Here is a 21,161-nt window from a genome sequence, read left to right as displayed (position 1 = left end):
ACTACCCCAGAATCCTGAGAAGCTCGGTTTGCACAGCTATGGAAAGGATCAGCATGTACCACAGACATAAAGATATTGGGGACCTACTGACACGGAACCAACCCAGTGTGGCCTTCCCAAGTGCAGATCCTGCCCCTAACCATGTTTGACTCAATTGAAACAGCCATTAAGGTCATTGATGAGGGCAATGTGCTCCACACAGTGTATCTGGACCTTGCAAAGTCTTCTATACAATACCCTACATGTTCATTATAGATAGGCTCACCAGCTTAAATATAAACCCACATGTCAGTAGAGGGGTTGCAAACCAGACCAAGGACAGAACAGACATGGTCAGACATGCTGCAGCCATGTCAGACTACAAACCAGATATAACTGGCATCCCACAAGGCTTTGTCCTGGGATCTCCCTCGTCTGGTATATATGTCCCATAGGTACAGGCAAACATGGAAGGACTGTGTCCGAACATGTTTGCAGAGGACTACAAACTGCTCACCACATATGATCCACCAGCTGACACAGGGTTCCCACAAAATGGCCACATAGAAACAGACAACTGGTGCCATAGCCATGTCAGCAAGCTAAGTGCAGAAACGTGCATAGTCAACCCTCATGGATATACAGTAAGTGCCCACCAATAACCACACAGGTGTTAACCCATTATGTACTTAACATGTAATGAGAGACCTGGGGACACAAGGTGATAGATATCCTGCAGTGGACAAACATGTGCTGTAGTGTTTACAGAAACATACCATATACCCACCTAATCATGAAGGCTGTCAGATCTAGATAAGGGGAGGTCATTGTGGCTCTGCAGTCATCCTTCATCAGTGGTACAATTGACTACAATAGCCCCTGTAGGATGTACTTCAGCAGACACCTCCATCAACTGTAAAGTCCCCAACAGTACCTCATCAGGAGTATCAAAGAGCTTGCACAGACGCCATGTGTTGCCTGTGTTGCTGGCATCAATAAACATGCTGCACCTTGTACAATCTGAATGTCAGTGAGCTATGCACATGAGAGACCTGAACCCCAGCACTGACGTACATAGGACAAGCTGTACTGCGTGCTCCATAACACAGAAGCCACCCCCAGCACAGGCTACCCATAGAGTCACTTATCAATCTTCCTCAATAGGAATCCTGATGAGTGGATGGGAGATGGTAGATTTATCCTGGGTACCACTGTCATGCCACAGGTAGACACAGGCACAGTATACTAACCATGACATATGTCATGGCAAACCCCACTTACAATGTGTGTTGAAGGACAAACATACTCTCCAACTAGCATTACACATGGACTAGGGCACATCGCTAGTGTTTGCAAATGTACACCTATGTTGTGGAATACACTACCAATGTTGGACAAGCCTGGTTTAAGTAGTTCATATCTGAACAGAATGCAACATGGTCAGATGTACACAACTGGCCCATAACCAGGCTGTTGTGCCCACTATCGAAATGTAAAGCAGTGATAGCAGTAAAGCCCAGGATACTGCCCACCACAGTCAAAGTACTACCAGTACACTATACAGTACTACAGTGTTAGGTCAGTGTGAAAGGATGTTGACAACTGTATGCAAAGTATCCCATGCAAACACTGCAGGCACAGTATAACCCTGTTGTGTTCACACACAAAGCAATTGTACCATAACTACACAACATGACACACAACACACAACCATAAACGGGTGATAGTTGTTGAAGTTCACACTCATCCACAAATGTGGTGGGCTGCAGAGTCCAACATATGGAATGTTCACACTGGGCATGCTCACACACTTTGACAACATGCCATGGGAAGGCTGAACTGGGCATGCTCACACACTTAGGCCAAATCTCGGTTTAGCAGTTGGACACACATAGCTGGTATTGTTATGTGTTATTCCAGGAACCAACAACATTATAGCAGTCTGCCCAGTGCACACAGTTAAATGACCACAGAGACATACGTGATATAGTGGACCCCTCCCATATGCAAACATCTTCCACAGATGCACAAGATGTTCATACAAACAGGGAATGCTATGGCAATAAAGATGTGCAAACAGTCTATCAGCAACAAATAATGTGCATTTGACAATGAAACATATGGGTGTAGAGGTCAACACTAGGCTGCTTGCCATAGGGAATGACAGCTTAGCCAGAGTGTGCTTGGTGTCTGCCTCCCCACAGGATGCACATTCCCCTTTCTAAACACAGATGATGTCAGCACCCTATAAGTACAGCAGGAGAAAAGAAACGTCCCAATAATCCGAATAGCGTGTCTGCTAATGCGTCCGTCTCAAGTGTCATAACATAGTTAGGTAGGGGTTTCAAATGCTCAGTGTGTGTGTGTGTGTGTGAGTGGGGTTGGTGTGTGTGTAAGTCTGTGGGAGAGAAATGTCCCTTTTGGCAACTAGGAAAACACCCTACAGGATGCACTTCCCCTTTCTAAACACGGATGATGTCAGCACCCAATAAGTACAGCAGGAGAATAGAAACCTCCCAGTAATGCGAATAGCGCGCTCTGCTAATACATCCGTCTTAAATGTCATAACATAGTTAGGTAGGGGTTTGAATCCTGTGAATGGCAAGCGTGTGTGTTTGTCTGAGGGGGGGTCTGTGTGTGTGAGGGAAATGTCCCTTTTGGCAAATAGGACAACATCCTACAGGATGCACATTCCCTTTCTAAACACCGATGATGTCAGCACCCTATAAGTACAGCAGGAGAAAAGAACCCTCCCAGTAATGCGAATAGCGTGCTCTGCTAATGCGTCCGTCTTGAGTGGCATAACATAGTTAGGTAGGGGTTTGAATCCTGTGAATGGCAAGTGTGTGTGTTTGTCTGAGGGGGGTCTGTGTGTGTGTGAGAGAAATGTCCCTTTTGGCAAATAGGACAACACCCTACAGGATGCACATTCCCTTTCTAAACACTGATGATGTCAGCACTTTATAAGTATAGCAGGAGAAGGGAAAGCTCCCAGTTATGCAAATAGTGTGCTCTGCTAATGCATCCGTCTGAAGTGTCATAACATAGTTAGGTAGGGGTTTGAATTCTGTGAATGGCAAGTGTGTGTGTCTGTCTGGGGGGGTTGTGTGTGTGAAGGAAATGTCCCTTTTGGCAAATAGGACAACACCCTACAGGATGCACATTCCCTTTCTAAACACCGATGATGTCAGCACCCTATAAGTACAGCAGGAGAAAAGAGCCCTCCCAGTAATGCAAATAGCGCGCTCTGCTAATGCGTCCGTCTTAAGTGTCATAACATAGTTAGGTAGGGGTTTGAATCCTGTGAATGGCAAGTGTGTATGTTTGTCTAATGGGGTTAGTGTGTGTGAAGGTAATGTCCATTTTGGCAAATAGGTGAACAGACTACAGGATGCACATTCCCTTTTCTAAACACTGATGATGTCAGCACTCTATAAGTATAGCAGGAGAAGGGAAAGCTCCCAGTAATGTAAATAGTGTGCTCTGCTAATGCGTCCGTCTTAAGTGTCATAACATAGTTAGGTAAGAGTTTGAATCCTGTGAATAGCAAGTGTGTGTGTCTGTATGGGGGGGTTGTGTGTGTGAGGGAAATGTCCCTTTTGGCAAATAGGACAACACCCTACAGGATGCACATTCCCTTTCTAAACACCGATGATGTCAGCACCCTATAAGTACAGCAGGAGAAAAGAATCCTCCCAGTAATGCAAATAGCGTGCTCCGCTAATGCGTCCGTCTTAAGTGTCGTAACATAGTTAGGTAGGGGTTTGAACCCTGTAGAATGGCAAGTGTGTATGTTTGTTTGAGGGGGTTAGTGTGTGTGAAGGTAATGTCCATTTTGGCAAATAGGTGAACAGACTACAGGATGCACATTCCCTTTTCTAAACACTGATGATGTCAGCACCCTATAAGTATAGCAGGAGAAGGAAAAACTCCCAGTAATGCAAATAGTGTGCTCTGCTAATGCGTCCATCTCAAGTGTCATAACATAGTCAAATAGGGGTTTGAATCCTGCTATTGGCAAGTGTGTGTTTCTGGTTGAGGGGGGTTAGTGTGCATGAGGACAATGTCCCTTTTGGCAACTATGTGAACAGACTACAGGATGCACATTCCCCTTCCTAAACACTGTTCAGCAGAAGGCCATGGCTCTGGCACAAGTTATCTGTCGCTATGATGCCCCTTTGGAAGATGCTTGTGTCAGCTGAAGAGGCGATTATGGTGGCCTGTTTGCAGTCATCTGCATATTTGGACAGCCACAGTCCGTCCGTGTTGGCCTGTACCTCCAATAAATATATACCAAACAAGAGGGTCCCAGGACTGAGCCTTGTGGGACACAACCCATAACTGTTGTGGGGTCTGGCATGGCTCCAGCAATGCTAACCATGTGGTATCTGTCCTTGAGCCACTGTGCAATCCATCTAGTGACATAGGGCCTTATATGTAAGCTGGTGACCTTCTCTAGAATACCCAAGTGGGGTATTGTTGTGAAGGCTTCTGCAAGGTCCAGGTAGGCTGTGTGAACCACCTTCCCCTCGTCAATGGCCGTGGTGACTGTTTCAAAGATATCAACTGGGTTAAACCCGGTAGTGCTGGTGTGCTCTCAGTAGCCCTGAACCAGGCATCTGTAACTGCACAGATATCGATGTTTTCCATGCCAAGGAGTGTTTTGGGTGCATGCATCTGTAGGTTTAGATATCTGGCATTGCGTAGCATTGCTCTTAGTTTCCTATCCCTTGTGATACCTATGAAGGTGGGTTTGTCATCTGAGCCCTGCCTAACATAGGCACTATGGGGGTAGCAAGAGCCTTTGCCAATATCTGAATGACCAATGCAAACTGTACACATGCTCATAGGATGCAAGTGTCAAGGAATAGTCTGAGTGGCCAGTATAGTCCTCCAGCATGGGTCCTCTTAAGTCATCCACCCCAGTCTACACAGGTGTACAGTCTGCTTGTGCTAAACACAGTTTGTGTGCAGTGACAACCATGCCTGGGGGTGGAGATGGGATATGGATGTCCAGGGAAAGGTGGGCATGGGCAGGTATCAACAATGGTGGTCTACCTCTGGTGTGGAACAGTGGGTACCCACGTTGCAGATGGACAGGAGCAATATGTATTACCCCATGTGGCTGTGGTGTGTGGTTCTGCCATAGCACATGGACCCACAAATTGTAGTGGCGGTAGCGTAAAGTGGTAGAGGCCTGAGTAGTTCTCACACACAATATGCCTGTACCTGATGTTAACAACTGGAATGGTGTATGTGAATACCTGCATATCCTGGCACTGTTCCCAGGGAAGCTAGGTGTGTGTCCTGGATGTGGGTTTGGTGTGCTGGACTGGTAGTGTTGTGTGTTACAGGTCCTGTGGTCCCAAAGCATGGTATAGAACATAACCTGCCAGTGCGATGTGCACATCTGACCCTGATGTAGGTGGCTGCAAATGCATATGCATGCTATCCCCCACCTGACAGGTAGTACAACAAGCACAAACCTCTGTGGAAATGAAGATGTCAGCACCCTAGAAATACTACAGCTGCAGAACAGATGCCCAGTAATTCTGATAGTGCGCTCTGCTAATGCGTCACCCTCAAGTGTCATAATATAGTTAGGTAGGGGTTCGAATCCTGCAAATGCTCAGTGTATGTGTGTGGGTGAGTGGGGTTTATGTGTGTGAAAGGCTGTGAGAGGGAAATGTTCCTTTAGCCAACTGGGAGAACACACTACAGGATGCACACGCCCCTTTCTTAACACAGATGATGTCAGCATCCTATAAGTACAGCAGGAGAAGGGAAGCCTCCCAGTAATGCGAATAGCGTGCTCTGCTAATGCGTTTCCCCTGTGTATCGTAATGTAATTAGTTAGGAATGTGAAACCTGCAAAGACATGTGTGTGTGTGCATTTCCGTATGACAAACATGTTAGTTCTGGCAATCAGGCGATCACACTACCTGATGCACATTACCCTTTAAAAGTACTGATGTTGTCAGCACCCTCTAAGTATAGCCAGAGACGAGGAACTATCTAGTAAACCGATCAGTGCGCTCTGCTAATGCGTCCCTCTCACGTGTCATGACATAGGTAGGTAGGGGAATGAATCCTGCATATGGCAAGTGTGCATGTGTGTGGGGGTAGTAGGGTGTGTGTAAATGCAAGTGTGAGAGAACAGATCCTTTTGGCAAATACTACTATACACCAGATGCTGCATACCCCACCAGTAAACACAGGGGATGTCACCACACTATCAGCACAGCCAGACAGGGCTAGTTGGCTAGTAATGCCAATAGTGTGCTCTGCTACTGTGTCTATTACCATTGTCAGAGTACAGATAGGCATGTTTTGGTAACCCACAACTATCACGTGTGGTTGTGTCACACAGTATGACCTTGTGCGGGTGTTTGTACATAACAATGCATGCCATTGCCTAACCCAGCAATGGCATTGCACACATGATGTATGTGTGTGACACATACACAGGAATACCTGTGACCTGCAGTAGTTACCATGTCTGACACATGCTTTGTGTGGATAAATGGTATTAGCGATGTATACCAATATGACTGTGTGTCTTACTGTGCAGGGTCCGCACGTGGTATGTCCCTATACAGTGTGGGTGTCTATGGTGAAAAACCTGCAGCAGGGGATACACATCTGGTCTGGGCCATATAGTGTACATGTAGTCAATGTACAGGTGCTGTATGTTCCCACCTGTTGTGGTAGTGGTAACATGGCATTCCACTGCATTTCGGTGACTACATGCTGTGAACTTTTCAACTAGAGTATTGTAGCTACAGTAATGCTCACACGCAATGTTCGGCTGGATGCAGTATGGCCTTATAAACACAGTTCATGGGACTGTCATATTGCCGGTGTTGTTGTGGAGGATAGGTGGTCTTCCTGTGTATGTGAGGGTTGTGTGTGCCATGCTATGACCCAGATGGCAGTCCGGCACACTGTCAGCTGCACTTGAGTAGGCCCTGATGGTTTGTGCTGTGCCAACAACCTGGAGGTGTGTGTATCTGTGTTAACTCGGGATACCACACCCCTATCCATGTGTGTTACATGTGTAGGGGACGACGGGCATGGTAAGGGGCATAACCTGTCAGTGATGGGTAACACCTGTGAGCCATGAATCATACATCTGGTACTGCACAGACACTGCAGTTCACCGTGCTGAGGGCAGTGTCCGGTGCATGCATCCTCCGGTGTACACTGCTGTAGTTGTGTAGCAGCACTGTTAGTGAACAAATCTGTGTGATACCCACGGAGGTCGCTATGTAAACCATGTCCTGCAGCATATGGCAGTATGTGTGTACCAAGGAGCCTTGCCAGTATACATCGGGCCATGTGTGTCACATGCAAGATGACCCGTGAACATCAATGTGGCCTCCCTAGCATGTAAGCACACATTGACAGCCAGTGGATACCCTATGAATGACAGTGGAGACTGAGCATAATGTAGACATACAACAGCCGTCCCACATATAGTGGTAGAATACCTGGGAAGGGTATGTTGGCAACCAACACCAGGCTCATACTGGCCTGTGCCACATCCTGAGAGATCCATTCTATGTTCCCTATCATGTAGCCCAGGGAGGTATGTCCCAGGCAGCCACACTGGCATGGTCAATGAGTGAGTCATATCTGTTCATGCCTCTGTCTGACCTGTATGCATGTGTGCTGTGGTGGACCATAGTGCCCCTGAGTGATATCACTGTGCCCTCCACCAGATACAGCCTGTTGAACGGGACCCCAGTGCAGCACACATGACAGGTACCTGACACGTCTGTAGCAGGTGTGTTGTGTAGCCCTACAGGCTGTGGGTGTGTGGCACAGGGGATGTGAGTGCCATGTGTGGCATGTGCTGTGTTCCGATGGAACATATGCCTGTGTGCCAGCTGCGGAGGTGTGTGATGCACAGGCAGGCTGCTAGTCTGAGTCCCCACGTATGCCCCAGTGTGTTCGGCATGCTGTCAGTGTGTGGCAATGTCTGACTGGTATTGTCGTCACTGTAATATCATGTATTGCTTTATTTATTTATCCTACATATGTTGACTGGGATAGCCCAACTGGATGCATGTCCATTCCCAGGGTAGGCCCATGGAGACAAGCTACGAGGGTAGCAGATACAGCATTACAGAATACTAGCATGACATAGTACAAACAGAGTATTTACAGAGATTACATAAGTAAGCAGGTCCAACATGTTCCACAGGTTAATGTTAGACCTGAGCACAAGCCAGGATTAAATTGTATCTACACAGTACAGTGGTTCACACAGGTTACACATCCGAGTTAGCCAGGCCTGATACACTGACATAGCCAGTTACATGACAAATGTTGTTTGAGTCTACTGTTAAATGACCTAAAGTGGACATTAGGGTAATACCAGCTGGAAGTGGGTTCCAGGATCTACTTACAGGATCTGCAAAGAGAGAATCACCAGCTGTGGTAATACACTCGCTAGTTCGAAGTAGTACAATGTTAGAGGATCGAAGCGGTCTAGGATTGTTATAGGGGGTGATTGTAATTTATGTGCAGGAGTATTGTCTGGATTATGGAGGGTTTTATAGGCCATAATCAGTTGTTTATACCGTATTAGGCTGGGTATTGCAAGCCAACCAAGCTGATTTAGATTGATGCAATGATGTGTCCTAACAGGCGGGCCAGTGGCAAACCTGGCAATGTGGTCATAGCAAATCCAGTGCTTGTTAAGGACAGTCTTGTTCATATGTGAGAGTAGAGGGGATGCATACAGAAGGGCTGGAACAAGGTGTGAGCGAGCTATGGCACCTTTAGCTGGAGGGGCTAGGAAGGCTTTCATTCTGTAAAGTGACCCTAGCTTTCTTTTGATGGCTTGGCTAATCTGGTTAACATGTATGTCACATATGAGGTTATTGTCTATGATGACACCTAATAGTTTTAGAGATAGGTCAGGTTAGATTATTGTGCCATCAGTTGATGTTATGGTAATGGTGAATGTGGTAGACCTACGTGTTTGTGGAATAACAGCAGTTCAGTTTGATTGGGATTTAGGATCAGACGATGTTCAGAAAGCCAGTTTGCTACTGTATTACAGGTGGTCTGGGTAGCTGAACATAACTCTACTGGAGATGTGGCTGGGCAGATCAGAGTAGAGTATACAGCATATTGGATACAGCTGGCTTTTGGGATGACAGTACAACGGTCATTAATGATGATGGAGGACAGCAAGGGCCATAGGATAGAGCCTTGTGGTACTCTGAGGGTGTTAGGTAGACGGTTAGAGGGTTTGTTCTGCCAGAAGCCGGCCTGCTGTTGACCATGCAGGTAGGATTGACACCATTGGAAGGCTCCAGTATCTAGACAGTCTGTGCAGGGTGTGGAGTCCACGCTGGTGATCAACCATATCGTATGCCTTTGAGTTATCCAAAAAGAGGGCTGTGGATATATCATTGATGTTGCAAGTATGGCTTATGGTGTTAGTGAAGGCTAGGAGGCCTGACAGAGTGCTGTGATGAGGACGTAGGCCATGATGAGTGTCTGCCATAATGCGAGTTTGGATTAGGTGGTGCCTGACTTGTCTATGACGAAAGTCACCATAATCTCTGCAAGTGGAGAGTGTATAGCTACTGGCCTATCAGTCAGTAGAGCTGCCTCCTGTGTGAAGTGGGATTACATATGACATTTTCCGGATGGTGGGAAAGTTAGATTCTAACATAGTACATTTGATTACCTTTGAGACGGGGTAAGCAATAGCATCATCTGGTTTTGATAGGTACTCGGCAGGGTGTTGATCGGCACACAGTGTAGTGGGTTTCACTGTTACAACCAAGGTACGGAGAAGCGAAGTGGGGACTGGTTGGCAGCTGGACGCAAGTAGTTTTCTAGGGGTGCTGCTTTCAGGACCAGGGGAGCTGGGAGGTAGATGGCAAGCTAGGGCCTGCACTGTCTCAGTAAAGGACTGGTCAAAGCTATCAGGAACATCCTCAGGGGTATTATCATTAGTAGCAGCAGGGATTGGGTTTGACGTTTGTCCTGTACGTAGTATATATGACATGCCACCTGACAGGGTATGGCATCACTGGGTTCGGAGAGACCAGTCCACAGATTGGCTGTGTGGTGGCATCCCACACATGTGTTGTATATACCTGGCCAAGGGTGATGGCTGACTGCATACATGTGGCAGCTGTGACAATGACACATGACCCACATAAACCACGACTGAACCATAGAGGCGATTCACAGGTTACCTTTGGACATGCCGCCCTAGTAGTGTGATTGCCATGGTGAGTACCAACACATAGGGCCAATGGGGAACAACATACTGAAGGTGTGTATGTGTGGGTGGACTGCCTCTGTCTCATAGCACTGACATATATGACTGCACACGTGGGTACATACCGGGTAAGATGTGTGCAATGTGTCACAGGCAACTTACATGCATACAGGACAGACAGTGATGTTCTGTCATGTGTAAGGTTGACATACATATGGTACGCTATGCAGCTGTCACTAGCAGTCTACTGAAGCACTGTAACCCTGCATTGCAGGTGTAAGCAGTGTTCCAGGGGACACCAGGCGAACATGCATGCAAACAAGTACTGCATCATACAACAAAGAAGGGGTAACAATAACAGTAAGTAACAATGCATATATGTAGGCACTATCAACATGTACCCAGGAATATGCAGCACAGATGGCCATGGTGGAACCGATATTATGTCATACTTATTTGTGGTCTGGACAACATTGGTACTGCACACATATCTAGATGCGTGAACATACACATGGCATAGTTGTTGTGGGCATCCTGACACCATTACTGTACATGTCCACCATTGCATATCACTACTTGCGTTAGCTTTCCCCCTGTGCTACCCATGTATGCGGCTATCTGTCGACAACCTTACCACCGGCATGCAATTATGTGCAGCTGTGATGCTTTGGTATGTACTATGGGTGCAGATAACAATTCAGGACATTCATACAGTTACTACAGCAGGCATGCTGGGGTACACACACAGTCATAGCAGCACACTGTACTGTTACCAACATGATACTACTAATACACATCTATGTAGTCACCCTGTGCATCAGCAACGTGTTTACCTGTTCCCGCAATGATGTTGGAAATTGCAGGAGGTGGCACAGTATCATCATATGCACAGGGTGTGGATTAGGTATGCCTGAGTCAGCCACTGATACCACCAATTTACATGTGTGTGTATGTGTGTTGGTGAGGGGCAGCAGTACAGGGTGGGGCAGTGTTGCTGCAGTGTGTGCGTGTATGTGGTTGCCCTAAGTGTTAACATTCTGCATGTGTGTATGCACGCACACAGTTCCACCTCATGGCTGCCATATACAGGGGTTTGTGGACAGCCACAGACTGCACCTTGAAGGCCATACAGATCAGTGTCTGTGTGCACGGACATGGTACCTGTGCCTGGCAGGGGTGCTACGGACCGTATCCAGTACAACGTCTGACTGGGTACTGTCATCAGAAGCGGGAGTGTGTTGACTGGACACATGTCCCTGTTGGGACTGTCCAGAGCCACGTGCACGTGGTCTCCTGGGGCGTTCCGATGACAGCACAGACCCAGCATTGCTGGGGTTGCTGCTGGCACTATGGGGGCGTGCGCGAGCCTGTTGCTGTCCGCGCCGACTGCCAGTTGCTGCCACTGCCGGCATACGGCCACGTCGTCGCGGCAGACGCCCACCACTGCCCTGGCTCATGGACATCTGGTTGTGGAACTGCTGTAATATGTCCCCACAACGTCTGTCTTTGACATCGGTGAAGTTACGGATAGCATCCGCAATGTCACGCATACTGTCTGTCATGGCTGTGCGGCATGCTCTGAGCTCCCTCAGACCCTGTCTGGTGTACCTTTCCATATGTGACTGAGCCTGCATGACAGTCCGTAACATCGCTGGGGTTGACAGACCTCTTTGGGCACGTCGGCTGGAGGCAGTACGCCCACGGATGCTCCCACGAGAACCCATGGGCAACTGTCTGTGTGGTACCATCGGAGGACCCTGCCCATGGCTGCTGTGTGGGGACGCATGTGCCACAGGTACCACATTACCCTGGTCTATGCCCGCTGTATCCTGTCCATCACCTAGGGACAATGGTGACATAGGATGTATAGGCAGGATGACTGTGCGCAATGATGGGGTTGACAGCTGTGTACTGTCAATTGGCTGACCAATGGCAGACCCTGACACACCTTCCTGTACCATTACACATATATCATCATTACCAGTAGCCGTGGCACAGGATTCAGGTTCCCTGCTGCAGGTCACCAGAGCAGCCCCAGAACCTGTGGGATGAAGACAGGAAACACAGTTTACATTCTCAAGACATTGTTACCAGTGATGCAGTTATGCACACATGCACACTTGGACACATGCACACGGGCACACATGCACACATGCACACATGCACACGTGGACACATGCACACATGGACACATGCACACATGCACACATGTTCACATGCACACATGCACACATGGTCACATGTACACAGGCACACATGCACACATGCACACATGGACACAGGCACACATGCACACATGCACACATGCACACGTGGACACAGACACACATGCACACATGCACAAGTGGACACAGGCACACATGCACACTTGGACACAGGCACACCTGCACACATGCACACATGGGCACTGACACACCTGCACACATGCACACATGCACACCCTGCAGTATACACACAGAGCACTACTGAGTTACACTAGTGTTACTAGCATTATCAGGAGTATTATAGGTTATGTTAAACACACTCACCAGCATGGATGGCCTGTCGCTCTGTAACCCTGGAGGGACCTGCAGAAATGATGAGATTAATGTCAGTGGGCACATCTGTCCCATTGATATTGCATATGATACAGTGTACAGAACAGTCAGGTGTACATATGGCATATTACCTGCACGCTCCATGTCATGCTGCTGTGTGGAACCAGCCTCCATCATAATGCAGGTGTACTGCTGTTGGTGTTCCGGGGCTGGAGCCACAACACTTAGGAGTAGCCCCTCCAGTCTGGTGAGGGGGGATGTGTGGCCACCACACCTCCTGTGGCGACCTGTTGCCTGTGGATATCTGCTGCACGCTGCCGGACACTTCGGATTAAATCACTGCAGTGATGTCGTACCTGCTCATATGTCCTGTTATGCGTGCCAATTTCATTTACCCTACGGACCAGGTCTTGCCACAGTGCGGCCCTCTCCTGCTGGTTCTGACTGGTGCGGGAAAACAGGATGTCATACTCCCGCACCAGGCTCTGGTGGATCTCCTCATCCTCCGCCATGGAGTAGGCGGGGTTACGCTCTCGTGCCATCTCCCTGGAAGAGAACACAGACAGGATATCAGCAGACCATGTCAGCAATGTATGGCACACATACTATACATGATACGCATGTGTAGTGATATACTACTACTCCCATATGTTGCATGTGTGTGTGTCGTGGTGGATACACAGGTACATGGCCAGATATCAGTGCTCGGCCAATACCTGTGCAACAATATCTGCCACATTCCACACTACGTAGTAGCATGCCCCATCGGTCAGCTCACACGTACAGGTGCTATGCACAACCTCACTCTGGGGGTCCATCCCAAGGTACTGTATGTGGGACACCGTCCACTACTCTGATGTGGACAGACGTTACTCGGCCTGGATATACATATCCCACCACCACCACCAGAACAGTAGACTACATTGATATGTATGTGGTTAGACAGTTATTCACTTGCTGGGACTGGGATGGTATCCATGCAGCACACAGGGCCAGTCGAGGCCACGAGCCGCACTGCTGACCCCTTTGCAAATGCTTACCACGGACATGCTGCGGATTGCATGACACTTGCACATACATGTCTAACCCAGACCCTATGCACAACGGTTAGGCATCCTGTCCAGTGGGCCCAGACAGAGGCAGATTGTATAACAATAGCAGGAGGCTACTGCAGGACGGAGCACATTCACATTAAGGGTAGGCATCTGTGGTCAGCACTGGTACTATGCTACAGTCCATCATAACGACAGCCACAGCCTACTCTGGGAGGGAAATGGACACAAACACTATGGATGACCACAAGGCCTTCTTCAGTTATGTTACACATATGGAGCACATGCCTCGGATATGCTCTGTGTTAGCCCACACCTACTTAACATTCACCAAACACACGCATATTGCCAACATTCCTGCAGACATGTTCGGTGCACATATCCCCCCTCCCTCACCTTTGGGATACTTATCCCAGCTGGATGTAACCTCCCTATCATCGCACATGTCCAGGTGAGGGCCGCCCTCAGCAGAGGAGAACACACAGCATCACTGTGACCTCGTGGTCCCCCTGGATGTGTGCTACCAGCTCTCTGAGGGGACATACCACAGCATGTAACACTGATAGTTTATCTTGGCCGTGCTACAGGATATGTACCTGGACAGTGGCATACAGCAACAGTGGTCCCACAACACTACGGGGGCACCTTGGCTGACCCTGGGAATTACCACATCATATGCATAATGGGCCTGGTCTGCTACGCTATGGGATTATGCAGTATGGGATGCATGTGCAGTGACATCAGGTACCTGCGGACACTTGTTCCCAGCCAGTGTGCCTTTGGGATGGGCTGATCCTGACTTTTGGGCCTGGCTGACATTTCAAAGCAGTCACTACAGCCATTGCTAGGCCAACACACAGACACATGCTACCAGGATCCTGGCCTATGCCTGCTTGACATGTGATGTATGGTCGTCCCCTTTTGTTGGAACTATGTACACACAACATATCACATGGACATACCTATGGATACAGACCTATGACACATTTGGAGGGTTCACAGTATGCAGACTACTAACCTGCTACTTTGCATTACCCCTGTTTGTCGCAGCTGGTTGCGTTACCACAGCTTCTGCTTGCTGCTGCTACTGTCAGTGCTGACAGCTTCAGGGTACAGAGAGTCACAGTTTTTTTTTTAATTTATTTTCTTGCTCTCTCTCTCTCTCTCTCTCTCTCTCTCTCTCTTCCACTTCTCGCCCTCCCTCTGTCTGCTTGCAGACAATGCAATGAATGCATTGCATGTGGGGAGTGTTAGCACTGGGTGCTTTTGTAGGTATCTGCATAGGTCCATGTGATGGCCTCTGCACCAATTGCAGGCCAGCATTTGCTAATTGCATACATCCAGTTGTGTACTGATTGCAGTTCTCACGGTGATTTCAGGTCAGTGCTATAAAAGGGTATGTGTGATAGGTGTTGCCCTTTCAGATTGTGTGGGCGGGGACCATGCTGGTATGCTGTGGACAGTGTTCTGTGACTGTGAAGGTTAGTATCTCTCTCATGCCTCAGGCTGTGTTGTATATTCACAATTCTCCATTCCTCTCTCATGTTCCCTGTAGCAAGTGTGTATGCACATTGACTCCTACAACTATATATAGATATATTTATATATATATATATATATATATATATATATATATATATATATATATATACATACATATGCATACATATATCTATGTACATTAACTGACCTTATTATCTACAGGCTGCCAACTAGCATGGCTGTTTCTTTTCACACACTACTATTATGGATATCCAGTGGTTTTGACATTTATTTTAGATGACATGCTTTGTGTACTACACATCCTATATTCCCTTTACATTCATCCCTACTTTTACAGGTTATATTTATTTTAGCACAATGTTTTTGTATAAGAGTCATGGCTTAGTGGTAGGTTGTACAGACTAGCCTTTACAAGGTCCTGGGTTTGGGACTGACAGTGGGAGTTTATTTTTCTTTTGAACTGAGTACAGGACCTGTCAATCACAGTGACTAAGGCACTTTTAAGCAGTTGTAACAGGGCTAGCGCTGGTTTGCGTGGAGCTCACGCATGCGCACTGGTGGTTAGCTCAGCGCACACCCGGTTACAACCGCTTAACAGTGCTTACTCTGGCGCACACCCGCGCTATTTTCTTTGAAAGAAAAGAAAATGGGGAGACAGGAAAGTGGTGAAAAAGGGGTCACAAAGAGGGTAAGACAGTAGGGAAACAAGCTTGGGATGTGCAGGAGGGATGTAGGTAAGGCCCATAGCTGCCCATTTCTTCAGCAGCAACAGCTGTGCATATGTATGTAATTTGGTGTGACATTTAAAACCTTCCACCCCTGGGAGAGGTGTCAGGACAACAATAATACTTGTTGTACAGCCAATTGTAATTGGTAGGTTCCATGTCCAGTGGACATGTGTGTGGAATGGGCAGCTATGTATGGGGCGTAATTTTTTTGAGGGTACAGAGTGCCCTTTTTTTTTTTTTTTTCAGGTAAGAGTGGTATGTCAGGTGAAGGAAGTAGGTTCAGCTGGGGAGGTAGGCTGGGTAGGTAAACAGACAAGACAAACAAGACGCATACAGGGGTGGTGTATGACACGTGTGGGGGGGTTACACAATTGACGGGGACGGAGGTTTGGATATCCAGAGTCCATGAGCCCACAGATGGCAACAGTGGAACTGATATCCCCACCCATAGGCAGTTGCCACTGTTCCTTCACTGCCCAGGACGGGGCTGTGCTGGGGGCTGTGTAGGTGGGGCAACGGGCAAGCCCGTTAGTTGCGCCACCCGTGCCTCGAGCTGGCGTAGGGGCTCAAGGACAGAGTCCCGAATCTCTCTATGCACCACAGTCCGGATGTTACGGAGGGTGAGTGGTGGATCTCCTCCAGCCAAACTTGCAGAGGGGGGCGAGCCCCATCCCCTGCAGTGCTTCCACCCGCAGGTGGCACAGGGCCACCGGAGGAGGGTCCGGACTCGGCACTAGTGCCAGGTGCACTCGCCAGCTGAGGTGGGAGAGGTGGGTCCGCTGGAACCCGCCTTCCCTGTCGTTCTATGTTTTGCATTATGTCATGACAGTTTGGGTTAGTGACATATAATACCATTCACAGTTAGTTGTAACAGCATGCATTAGTATTCCAATTAACCAAACACCCAGATATTCACACCATTGAACAGCGTGCATAACACATGCATAATTTGAACAGAAATACACAGTCCAACAACATGCAGGGTTAATCGATGGCAACAGGCCATCAGGTGTGGATGTATGAACAGGGCAGATGCATCAACAGACATGCAAATATATATGACCCAACAGGACAAACGTCCAGGCGTGTTAATTGTGATTGCACATACCATTTTCACGTGGAATGGGTTATAGGTGGTTATAGGGTGGGGTAAATAAGGTAATATTAACACCTTCGAATACTAATACATATGCTGTACATTTCTAATAGCTACAGTTATATACACACTACTGTTCTAACTGCAGTGTCCTATATGTTAACTATTTCACCTTGCTGATAGGACTGTTACTGCAACATCAATATACATTTTAGTGTTCTTCATACACATTCATATCAAGCTTTGTTCAGATACATCATCCTGCTACTTTTGCTTTATATACCTGTAGACAAGTGTGGATGTTTGGTATATCAGACAATCATCCTATCTGCGTATTTCAGACTGGGAGCAACATATCCAGATTTTGGGATACACATTCCACATGCAGCAACACTTTGAACAGATTTTGTTGTTTGGTTCTGAGTCTCACATGCATTTAATTCTGTCTTGACTGCAGTATACTTTATTCAGGGGTTATTACTACTGTATTGCTGGATTCCTGACACTTTCTCACACTCTCTCACTTGCTTTCATGTTACTATTCAGGATGGTACTTCTAGGCTTTATTGACATGTTTTAACAGTAGTTATTACAATCCTTTCCAGCAGTCTCACTTCTGTCATGTTTCAGTATTTCCACAGGGATATATTTCACACATGTGATTTCATCATCTTCTGCAGCTATACTTTACATCCTGCTGCAGGTTGTGTACTATTTTCTTACAGGCAGGGCATTTTTATTTCAGAATATATGTTGGACAGTTTCATGTTTAGTTTACACTTACAGGCTGGGAACTCTTGTACTCAAGCAATACTTGCATACACTTTCACACTGTTACTTGCAGATTTTATTCCTTACTGGCTACACTGCACTCTTTTGCTGACTGTTATACGTTTATATTTCTTTACAGTTACTGGTAGTGGATTACTGACCTGCCTGGTGGCGCAACCGCACCAGCCTATCGCCATAGGCTCTGCGGTTCGCAGAACGGACACCTGCAGCTGTAATATAAATGAAGTAATATTGGAATACACATCTCCATAATTTCAGCTAGTTTAACTTTTTACATACATAATTAAATGTTACTTACTCAGTGGTGGGGCGTTGGGTGATTGTCGGGCCTCCTGGATCCAAAGGTTCAGTTGGTCCTGCTTGCATCTCTTCAGGTCCGCATGGTGGTGACGGACCTGCTCACCTGTCCTTGGAATCCCTGTGGCACTGGTGAGTTCATGAGCCAACTGGTCCCACGCCTCAGCCCTGTACGCTCCCCAGAGGACCTGGCCCTGCATGAGTTGGGCCTCATGATTGTGGACTAGGAGCCAGGCCATGTACCTGGACTCCTCAACATCCCACCTCTGCGCTCGAAAGCGACTACCCTCTCCTACACCTGACATTCTGCCTGCAGGTCTGTTCTACAATCGTTTATGCTGTGTATTCCCGCCTATGGGGCTTATATAGTCCGTTTTTCCCGCACATATCTGTGATTGGCCATTTTGGAATTGTATCAACTTCAGTAAACCTGCATTGTCATGCTGTAGTTTGTATTCATTCCTATATATTAGCTATTATTGCATTTCTAGGTACTGCTGTCATGGCTTAGTGGTTCTGTACCTTGACTATGGTGTATAGTATCCTGGGTTCGAACCTGGCCACTGCTTTTTATTTTTCATGACTGTCTAGACATGCTGAGGGGTGTGTCTGTGTAAAGGCAGTTTTGATACGGCTTGCTCAGCGTTGCCCGTCGGTTAGCTTGTTTGCGCGGTGCGCAGCTCCGCACAAACGGGGTACACTGGTTTAAGCCTCATTTGGCTATCGGCACGCATATTCTGCTCAGCTCAGTTAGGGGCACATATATTTAGCGTGTTAAACCACTGCTCAGCTACGGGCACTCATTTTGCACCAGTTAAACCACTGCTCATCTACGGGCACATGCACTCACCCTGTTAAACTGTAGCTCAGCTATGGGCACATCTGGCATTTTTTATTCTTTTGTTACCTCACATTTCTTCAATATAAATGGGCTATTTCATTACATTTTACATATATTGGGGTTTTATGTGTACATATTTGTCAGGGACTCATTTCCTGCTTATTTTGAAAAAAGATAAAACATTGGTGTTGTGGGGCTCGAACCATGAATGCCTGCTCTTCAGCCAACATCTCTACCGCTACGCTATTGCTTCCTGGCTTATTTTGCATATTTAGTTCTTATATGCTTTCCCACTGACTGCTAACTGTAGCTGCGCTATGGCACGCCAGCAAACAGCGCACTCACGGTTAAACATTTTTACAATTTAAAAAAATATGACATGTTTATTTATATTTCTTTTATGTTTAATAGTCTGTAGGGGCATGTGTTGTGTTGTGTTTATTCACATTTCCGTGGACTCTGTTGTGGGTGTCTACTTTGGGCACTTTTACACTTCTGGGGGCGTGTCCGCTTGCAGGGCTCAGCCTACGGACATGCCCCCACATGTCTTACATGGACCGTGTTAGACTTAGGCGTGATTCAGCATGCTCTCATGAATATGCAGAGCATGCTGACATCACTCCGTTTAACTGCAGCCTCCGTGTATGAGTTATAACTCTTACACAGAGGCTTTGTGAATCCTGCCCAATGTCTTTAAAAAGAGGGTGAAATGCCTTTCAAGAGAGTTCCAAAAAATCAAAATAGAAGGAGAATTGATGAAAGACTAGCAATAACGTATGCAAGAAATCAGGGGCTGGTAAGAAATATATCCTGTTTGCCATTTATGACCTACACCTTAAATCATTAGATGGTGAAATGGGTTAAACAGTTTGGCCAAACAGTTATTTCTTTTTGTAATAGTTTAAATCTATTGTCTAGCTGAGGAGGTACAGAAGATCAAAACAATGATGCATTAATAATGGCAAGGAAATAGAACCATGCTTAGAATGACATCCACTACAGCAGACAGAAAGGAAATCAGCCTAAGAGCAACTTATTAAATACCTGTCGTCCAATAATTTAGTCATCAATATTTTGTTTGAAAAGGGAGAGTTCTCAGACCACCGACATGAGAAGGAGGGGGCTTACCTATAGGTGGTAGAGTGTGAAGCTGATGAGGTTGCAACTTGCTGAACATCCAACAGGACAAACTGCAAGTGAATAGGTGCTTTTTCTCAGAGAAAATCATTGCTGGTACTGTTTCTTATAATAAAATATGCAGTAGATTGCTGTTTTTGGGAGATTTAAAATTTCTCTCTACTGTTGTACCAACCATGGAACTGATACATATAAGTTTGTGGATGAGGGTTCCACATAATGAATGCAGGATGTTTGCCCTCTGCAAAAATGCCTGTGTTAGATTTTATCATAGGGTTGAAGCTTCCAGTGTTTATGTTTACCTAATCAGAACTTTGACCAGTAGTTACTCAAGAATAAATATTAGAAGCTGTGAGGGAATATCCCCATACTTACATATCTACCAAAAATACAACAAACCCTTATGTTGTTAAGGGTTCCATTTTAATGCAGGGAGTGTAACTCAGTGAGGCTTCAGGAATTTATCTTCAGGCAGTTTGCCTTCTGTCAGCTTCATGTTCATCATTACATTCCTTTTGAAATTTGCAGTTCTCATCAGGGCACAATCTTGCATTTTTTGTCACATAACATTTGCAGGTATGGATTATGCTGTTTTTTGGTGGTATATTCCTCATTTTTTGACCCCCCCCAGTCTTTTTAAAGGAAATCTGTCATTTCAAAAATTAAACATGCCTACCCTTCTGAAAGAACTACTCAAAAGCTCTTTTCATCTGTACAATTATTAAATGCCCTCCTTCTACTGCAATCTATACACCTTAATCCTAATTTGCTACTAAATAATAAATTGATAAACTTGCAAGAGTATCCCTTAATAACAGATATTACAGTATGGGAAATTTATAAATAGAAGGAATGTGATATTACACAATTACGAGAGCAATTAAATCTCCCAAAGAAATATGTAATTATTTGAACTCACTCAAATACCTTGTAAAGACTAAATTTCATAC

Source organism: Protopterus annectens, chromosome 5.part0, assembly GCF_019279795.1.
Source record: "Protopterus annectens isolate FY-2018-M chromosome 5.part0, PAN1.0, whole genome shotgun sequence".
Classification (NCBI taxonomy): Eukaryota; Metazoa; Chordata; order Ceratodontiformes; family Protopteridae; genus Protopterus; species Protopterus annectens.
The sequence above is the reverse complement of the archived record's forward strand: the minus strand, read 5'-3'. Positions refer to the sequence as shown.